Source organism: Diceros bicornis, chromosome 25, assembly GCF_020826845.1.
Source record: "Diceros bicornis minor isolate mBicDic1 chromosome 25, mDicBic1.mat.cur, whole genome shotgun sequence".
NCBI lineage: Eukaryota > Metazoa > Chordata > Mammalia > Perissodactyla > Rhinocerotidae > Diceros > Diceros bicornis.
In genome coordinates, this window is record NC_080764.1 from 35,867,836 (window position 1) to 35,877,246 (window position 9,411).

Below are 9,411 nucleotides of genomic sequence, written 5' to 3' on the forward strand. Positions count from 1 at the left end.
GTGCTCCTCTTTCCTGGACTTGATTATCAACTGGTGACTCGTCTTTTTACCTCCAGTTCCACCCTTTTCAAAATTCCTCAATGTCTCCTCATTATCTACAAAATCAAATTTAAATTCCTTGGCATAGCATCTGAGACCATCTAAGATTAAGGACCTCCTTTCTTATCCTGTTTTATATCTTGACTCTACAAGTTTTCTGTTTATACCATCAGGAATGCTAAATGGTTTTTGCCTCTCAAACATGCCAGGCACATCTTGGTCTTTTTATCATTGCTCTTATAGTTCTTCCTGCTAGGGATGTCTTTTTCCTTATTTTCTTAACAAATTCCCACTCATTTATCAAAAGTAAGCTCAGATATTACCTCCTGAACATTTTCTATCCCACTAAGCTGGCAACGTTGTCAGTGCACCTTGTCTATACTCCCTCTCTATAGGATTTATCACTAAATATTGTAAACAACAGTTCATATGTGTATATTTCCACATGAGACTTGGGAGCTGGGACCGTGAGTTTATATCCATGTATCAGGAATGGATAATAAGTATACAGTGCATATTCCAGTCCTGGGCACGGGTATTCAATTCTACAACTAAATGACGGGCTGCCTTTCTAAAGTGGGTTAGGGAAGATGTTCAACTCCCTAAATGATGCCTCATGTACACTTTGCCAGAACTGCAATGAGACATATTGAGGAAGCTCTTTTGGCATTGTCACTTTCTGGTAAACTGCACACCAGCTTCACATCCATTATGAAGATTACAACGGCCAACTGAATAGTAATGATACAGGAAGGCATGTATATTTACACACACATAAATTATACATTCACGTTAAAATTTGCACTGCAACTCTTGCATTTAAAAATAAAGTCCTGCAGAAAACAAGTAGATTCAGGATTTTGATGGGCTTATGTCTATGGCTTTCTGATTTTCGGTAACATTTGCCAGCGGTAACACTGAAAGAGGTGCTGGAGCTGGCTCCCTGTGGTGCTTCCCTTAATCTTGCTGCGAGGTTGGGGCCTTTAGCAATGCAGCTGAGTCAGCTCAAAAGCCCATGGTCAACCCAGTTCTCTTGGGAACTGCTGCTTTTCTTGAGGTAGAGTTGGTGTCTTCCCAAGTCAAAACAATTTTGATTTTTGTTCTTTCTTTCAGAAATCTTAACTGCAGGGAAATGGGGAAATATTTTGGAAATAAAAATCAATTTTATTTTGATTAAATTTTGAATTTTAACAACTTATAGACAGTTAAATAGTTGCAAGAGTGACATAAAAATGCTGTAACCACGGGCCCATTTAGAGCCAGTTTGAACAGACCCCATCTCTTATCAACAAAGTGATTAAGGATTGTCTTTCAGAAAAACTGCCAAGTCACATAGCCACAGCATGAGCAAAAGAAGAAATTGTGACCTGAAATGACCTGGGAACCAAAGATCCTCCTTCTACAGAACCCAAGGACCCGGACGAGACTGGAACTTGAAAGCCAGACTCTTATCAGAAGTGAGGGGTCCCTCATTCAGGAAGATCTGGTGTTAAAATTCCTTTGCCACCTCACAGCAAATATTTAGAACCTCATCATAAATGTGTAGAGCCTCATCATAAATGTTTAAAACCTTACCATAAATACCTGAAGCCCACCAATCAAAATCTGTCCCACCAGCATTTCTGTGTGCCAACCTGTTCTCCGTAATCTCTTAAATTTTGTCCCAAATCAGGAATCAGAGAGACAGATCTGAGGGCACATGTCCCCTGTCTCCCTAGGGATCAATCTTGTAGAATAAAAGCTGATTTCTCCCCTCAAAGGCTGGTGCTATAATTAATTGGCTTGTTTATGCTCATCGGGCAGAGAACCCCAATTTTGTGTGGTAACAATGTTACTTATGTTGATGAGTGTAATACAGATGAATGGATGGAGGGGGGATATGGACTTATTGAATGAACAATCACATATTAATCATGAAATATTGTAATTAAACTGAATTCTTAGTAACTATTATTATTTGATAGATATATTTAAATAAGAATTTTCCCCCATGATGACTATTTATAGCTCTACTTTTTCATGTCATGTCAAAATGGCTTTTTATCAGGATCTCTTTATAGTGCAATCATATCTTATACTTAAAAGACAAAATAGCTTTTACTCACATTTTAATAATTGCACATATACATTACAATAATGTATTATAATTGCTGAAAATTAGATTGACAGCCTCTGGAATCAACAAAATCATTACAAATTACTGATCCCAAACATGAGTGTAGAATATTTTCTGTCAAATTATCCCATTGCTTACATTTCTTCCATTTAAAGGATTTTACACACTGAAGTATTTAGGGAATTGCTGGGAACTAAATTGGTTGATTTTCAAGCAGTATTTACAAATGACTTGCTGATTAAACGGAATTCTTGTTAAATGAATAAAAATAACTCATTGACAAATTTCATCTTTGAATAAGATCCTGAATTACTCCTTTTATCTTTTGAAAGATCAAGTATTTGAAAAATTCTTACGCTGGCAAGTAAAAATGATAGAATTAGGGTGTTCTTTTTAAATTCCATTTATTTACAAAAACTTTCTGAGTATGGCTAATAGACACATTGTCTTTTTCCCTTTGTAAAAAGTCATCATTATCATTAACAGCAACATCTATAAATGAATTTCTATGGAGGGCATTGGGCATGAGATCATAAGATATATAGTTTATAATTCATCAAGAGTTACATTCCTCTTTATGTTTACTATAATTGTGGTATCCATTGTTTATAAACTCAGTTATTGGGTAATCATCAATAAGTATACAGTGCAATATATTCCAAGTCTAATTTCATAAGTGTCTCTGATAAGGATGATAAAATAATATTACTTTTGCTACTAAAATACTAAGAAGAACCAACCCATCCACTCCATGCAATTTACAATATTATTGAAATTTAATGGATTAGTATTAAAATTAGCTACAAATAAAATATAACTGCATTCAGTTCTTCTAACTTGAAACTGCTTCTCTTTGACATGATCTGTCAATGCTTCTGATTTTTCATTTCACTAAATCGTCATTCACTTTGCATCATAATTTACTTATTTTTATAGAATTTGATTCATGGATGGTCACATTAGTAATCTACTATCCATTTAGTTTTTACTTTAAATTTTTTTAATCGTAAACTTTTAAAGCAAAAACCAAGCATTTCCCACTCTGAGCAACAAAATAAAAAGAAATAGCCATCTAGGATGTACATTTTTCAGATATCTATCCTTGATAATACCTAGAGGGTTTTCTTACCTCAGTGTTTTATAAATACCACACATAAATGTTTGAGGATGACTAAAGCCATATTGTGGATTGAAAAGTAATTATTCAGTTTATAACCACATATACGTAATTTAACCAATGACATTATAAGGTTTTGATATTAATTTTTAATTTCCTTCTTAACAATACATTGGAGAAAAGAACTTCCTGATTCTAGTTTCCCCCATTAGGGTTTAATTTTCACCAGTGCTGCTGTAACGGCCAGGAATAGTACTTATAGTAGACTTTTCCTCTGCTTGGTCTTCTCTGTTCATCCTCTTAGCCAGTTACTTTGGGTCTAAATGTGTTCCTCTGGCATTTCATTAGTTAGATTGTCCTCTGTAATCTACCTCAAGGCTTTCATCTCTTCATACCAAGGATATGTCAAGATATCCCATTATCAAATTCTTGTCAGGCTTTTCTTCCTCCTCCCTTTTTTCTCGCCCCCAGATGTTTTAGCCATTATAATTTGTGGTCTGAATGACAATCCCACTGCTGCCACTAATCTACGTTACACAGAATTTTGAAATGTCAAAGCAGACTCACACACCAAATAGATTTCTCACACCAAAATTTACAAATGCTTATTGTATTAGTTTCCTAGGGCTACCTTAACAAAGTGCTGCAGACTGGGTGGCTTAAAACAACAGAAATTTGCTCTCTCACAGTTCTAGACGATAGAAGTCTGAAATCATGGTGTATGTAGGGCCATTCTCTCTCAAAGGTTCTAGGAGAGAATCTGTTTCACGCTCTTCTCTTAGCTTTTGGTGTTGCCAGCAACCCTTGGTGTTCCCAGGTTTGCAGCTGAATAAAGTCAATCTCTGCCTCCATTGTCACATAGTGTTCTCCCTCTGGGACTTTACATCATTTTATAAAGACATCAGTCATATTGGATTAAGAGCCCACCCTATTCCAGTATGACCTCATTTTAACAATTTACTTCCACAATGACTGTATTTCCAAATAAGTTCACGTCCTGCAGTACTGGAGGTTGGATTCCAACATATCTTTTCGGTGGACACAATTTAACCCATAACACATATAATATGATGCAAACGAAAACCAGGCATAGCTTCAACATTCTTTTCTTGAGGGGTCCCCAAACTCGTCAGACACAGCTTTTCAACGATTTCCTTTGCCACAGTAGGGCATGTTTTAATTTCAGAGTAATAGATGAATGCTATAAAAGCCTGTGGTGCATCTAAACTCAGAGGGAGATGTTTAAGTTTGGAGCTTCATAGTTTTTATGCTTGATGAGTGATGCAGGGGTAGAGAAACTGTGTATTACCTTCCATTTTCCAGCCAGGTACATGTCAATTGATAAACTCCAGATTTATTTTCAATAATCAATCTAGACAGATCAAGCATAGCCTGCTAAAGCATCCTTAGATAAGAACTCTCCCAGGGATCTCCTAGCTGGTAAAAATACCATTAGCATATTTACAGAAGGCTCTGATTTATGTCATCACTACCTCAGGAGTCCCCTAGGAAGGAGGAATGAGTTATAGACTCTCCATGTGATAACCAGACTTCACAATGGCTCCAATGATCCTTGTCTCCAGATATCCATGTATTTGTGTAGTTCTCTCTTACATTGTAGTCAGGATTGGTCTGTTTGACCAACAGAATACAATGGAAGTCATTATATGTAACTTCAGAGACTGGGCTATAAAAGCCAGTAACACTTCTGCCTAGCTCTCTCCCTCATAGGGAAAGCCAAATGTCATGTTATAAGAACATTTAAACAGCCCCATGAGCTCCACATGGCAAGGAACTAAGGCCTTCTGACATCCAGCAAGGAACTGAGGCCTCCTGCCAACAGCCCTGTGAGTTAGCCATCCTGGAAGCAGATTTTCCAGCCCCAGTCAAGCCTTCTGATGATTATAGTCCTAGATGACATCTTGACTGCAGCTTCATGAGAGACCTTGAGTCTAAACCAACCCAGCAAAGCCACTCCTCAATCCCTAACTCACAGAAACTTTGACATAATAAGTGTTGCTTAAACTGCTAAGTTTGGGGTAATTTTTTGTACAGCAATGCATCACTAATACATGCTGTTAACCTTCCCAATATCTTATAACACTTTTCTTTAATTTTATATGTGCTGGAAATCTGTTTCTCTACTTCCAAAGCGTCTTTTAGAATTTGTGGGAAATTCTCAGGCTTTTATAGGTGTAATTAAAAAATGTCTCGGGGCCGGCCCGGTGGCGCAAGCGGTTAAGTGCGCGCGCTCCGCTGCGGCGGCCCGGGGTTCGCTGGTTCGGATCCCGGGCGCCCGCACCAACGCACTGCTTGGTAAGCCATGCTGTGGCGGCGTCCCATATAAAGTGGAGGAAGATAGGCACAGATGTTAGCCCAGGGCCGTCTTCCTCAGCAAAAAAAAAAAAGAGGAGGATTGGCGGATGTTAGCTCAGGGCTGATCTCCTCACAAAAAAAAAAAAAAAAATGTCTCTTTCTACCTTCTCATTGCTGTGGGAATACTTTCCCTCTCTGAGTTCATGGTCCTTCAACTTTCTATGTCTATTGTAATGAGCACTATGTTGTCTGGCTAACTGCCTCTAAATTTAGCCTGATTTGAATTCTGTTTCATATGTAATAATGAGACTAAAGAATTAATTCAATTTTTTTGGCAAGAATGTGGAGACATAGAAGAAATTCCTTACTTACGCTGGAAATAGGGATAATTTCCTTTATTTGGAAGAAACAGAAATGTCATGCCATTTCCCGTGTTTATGTTATCAAACATATCCTGAGTTTCAGTTGTTCTGAGATATTGCTCTTTAACAATTCTATATTCAATATTCATGTCATTTACATGTACATGTAGTCCAACTAAAACTCTAATGTGTTTGCTCTTTTCTCAGCTTCTTTCAGGGATTTACGCTCACAAATAACTTACATGATAATTCCTCAGGGGTGCGCTTTCTGGGACTGCTTGCCTGTCCAACACACCAGGTCCTTTAATTTCCGTGTCCTCGCTTTAAAGTCACTAGGGATGCTAACTTCACTCAAGATTAAAATAAATCTTTTAATACAGAGAAAGATGATTCGAATCTCAGAAAGATTTTGTAAAAATCCAGTGTATTCCATATGAAGAAATTCTATTTTTACAGAGATGACAACTTATACAATACTTGCTCCATAGCTCACATTTCAGGTTTAAAATTCTGCTACAATGTAACTTGTTCTCATTGGGATTGTTCTTCCCATGATGCTGTTTTCATTATATTTTCCATTAGTGAAGAAAAGCAATGACCCAAGGAATCACTGAGTCTAAGGCATATAATTTCAGAAACAGCAACTACATCATTGATTTTTCCTTCCCAAATGATGTGCTATAAGAGAGAAGAGGATATAGAGATTCAGTGTAAAATAAGAACATGTTTCAGCAGTATGAAACAATTTGATCTCAGGTTTCCACTGAATATAGCTTATTCATTTTAAAACAAATTTACCCCAACAACACCTCTCTCTCTTTCTCTCTCACCCTTTGGTGGTAATTTTATTTGTTCTTTCATATATACACACCGTTCATTCTTATCTTTCTAAGGTAAGAGGTTTTCTCTTTATATCCTGTAGTTCTCTCAATTCACGGATTTTTTTCTATTCCCCTAAAACTAGCCATTTTTTTCTGTGCTCTCTTTTTTGTAAAAAAGAGACCCTCACAACACAAACTTTCTATTGTCCAATCTCTTCCCTTAGAGATTTACTACAATATCAGCTTCTAAGTTACCTCAGGGATCAGAGTTTACCAAACGTTTTCCTTCTGAAGAACGTAGACCACTATCTTTCCAGTCTTTGATAACAGTTCCCTTACCACTCACCAAGTGACCACTAAGTCAATCTAGTGTTTTAAGCTTTTGTTAGGTAGCACTGAACTTCTAAGTATCAATTTCTAGACTACTTAAAATGAGCTAGGTTAAACTGTGGCAAAATAACCCCCAAATCTCAGCTTGACTTACATACACTCATGCACACACACACACACATGCATGTGCACACAAACGCACACAACTTTGTTTCTTGCTCAATGCCGGCCAACAAGGGTCTGCACTCATTATAGTCACTCAAAAGCCCAGGCCAAGAGAAGCTTCTTCTCTTTTCATGCTTCATTACAGTCACCACAGCAATGGGGAGGATATGCAGTAAATCAAACACTCCCCCTAAAAGTTTTCTTCCAAAATGGGGCACATTATTTCTGCTTACATTTCATTTGCAACAGTAAGTCGCGTACGTGTGCATATCTACGAAGAGATCAGAGAAATGCAAACCCTCTATGTGGCAGGAAGAAGAAAATCCAAAAATACTTGTTGAACAGCGCTATTTTAAAACAGTGTTTAAAACAGGTTTTTAAAAAACGCTTCAAAATAGTGAACACACACTGTTTTAAGGAGTTTCGACTTTGTTCTAAATTTCAAGTGAAATCATTTAGAAAATGTTAAGCAGATAAGTGAAATTATCTGATGCATTTTTTTCTAATAAAGATTCTTTTCATATACTAATGTATAACATAAAATGTGATATCCTCCTCTTACTCTAAAACATAACAAACCTAAAGTTGACCACATATGCCAACTGACCATACATGTATGAGACAGCGACTGTGGGACCATCATCATGATGTTTTCCCTCTGGGACACAAGGTGAAGCAGCCTCCATTATCTGGGCATCACCAAATGCCATAGCAGAAGGAAGAGAGCACAGTAAATCATATACTGGCTTGAGAAATACAGCCATATTGTGTGCCTGGTTTATTCTACTATATATGTTGTCTGTTGGTGGATTCGTGTATTTGTAAGAGTCAATAAATCGCACTCCAAAATCAAGTTTGGAAACAAGTGAGAAATAAAACAAAGGAGTCTGATTGGAAGAAATGGTTCAACATAGAGCTAAAATCACAATCCCTGATATATGTCCCTGAATTGAATATTTTCCCCTAGATTACCGGTCTCCTCATTGAAGGGGCAGTCTTTCCTGATGAGCTTACAACATGGATTAACAGAAATGCAAAGGGAGATAAGTATTCTCTTCTAAGAACAGAGAAAGCTGCAGTTGTTGTTGTTCTTGATTTTTTGTTTTATTTTTGTTTTACTATTCTATTTTACTACGCAGTTTCTCTTTTCAAGTCTTTACAGGAGAAGCTCATGGTTAAGGCCCTTTATTTGCTTAGGAAAGAGCCTATGTAATGGTTTAGGGGTCAGAAGACCTGGATTTAAATATCCCTATGCACCAAGTCGTTGCTTAGCGCCTGTAAATGAGTGAGAAGACTCATCTACTGTCTAGTGTAGACTGGAAGCTAGCCCACCAGGAGAGGCTAATGGGCTGCTCTGAATGCGGAAACTTCTGTGTGCTGCTGGGGTCTACCATCCTGGGTTTAAATCTCAGTTATACAGCTTATTAATTGAAACCTTACGCAAGCTATGATATTTAATTTCCCTTGATAACAATCAGCTGCCAAGTCTGATTGCTTATAATAGATGACACTGCACTTCATGTCCTATGAACATTATCTCACTTAAATGACCCTGCAAGAAATATATCCATTTTTGCAGATGAGGAAATTAAGGTTTATTGAGGATAAGTTATATGCTCAAGGCCATAGTCTTAGTAAATTTCAGAGCTACGGTTTAAATTAAAGCCAATCTGACACCAAAGCCAGTGCTATCAACCACCACACTAAAAAGAGTCTCATTTTTCTTTGTTGAAAAGTGGAAGAAATAATTGCAAGCAGGAGAAACCAAGATTGTATTGGAAATATGTTTAAGAAAACTGAGAATGTATGGCAAATACATAGAGTGGAGTAACTGCTTGGTGACTGGAAATATTTAGAAACTGCTTTTAGGTGTGGATAGTCCACAAAGAGACACTATGTGACGATGACGCCCCTTCATGCAGTGGCTACTTTGTGCTCTGAGGAAGTCAGTCTTACTAAAGTGAGCCTTTAGGATTGATAAAAAGAGATGCATGGCATACGGTTAGCGCTCCTTCTACATGGGAACTTAGCATCTATGTCTAATACTTTCAGTCACCCTTTGGAACAGAACTACTTTCCAGACCTCCCATCTTTAAATGTGAAGGAGCTGATTTAACTGGTGGGATGGAGCTTTGGGGAAGATAG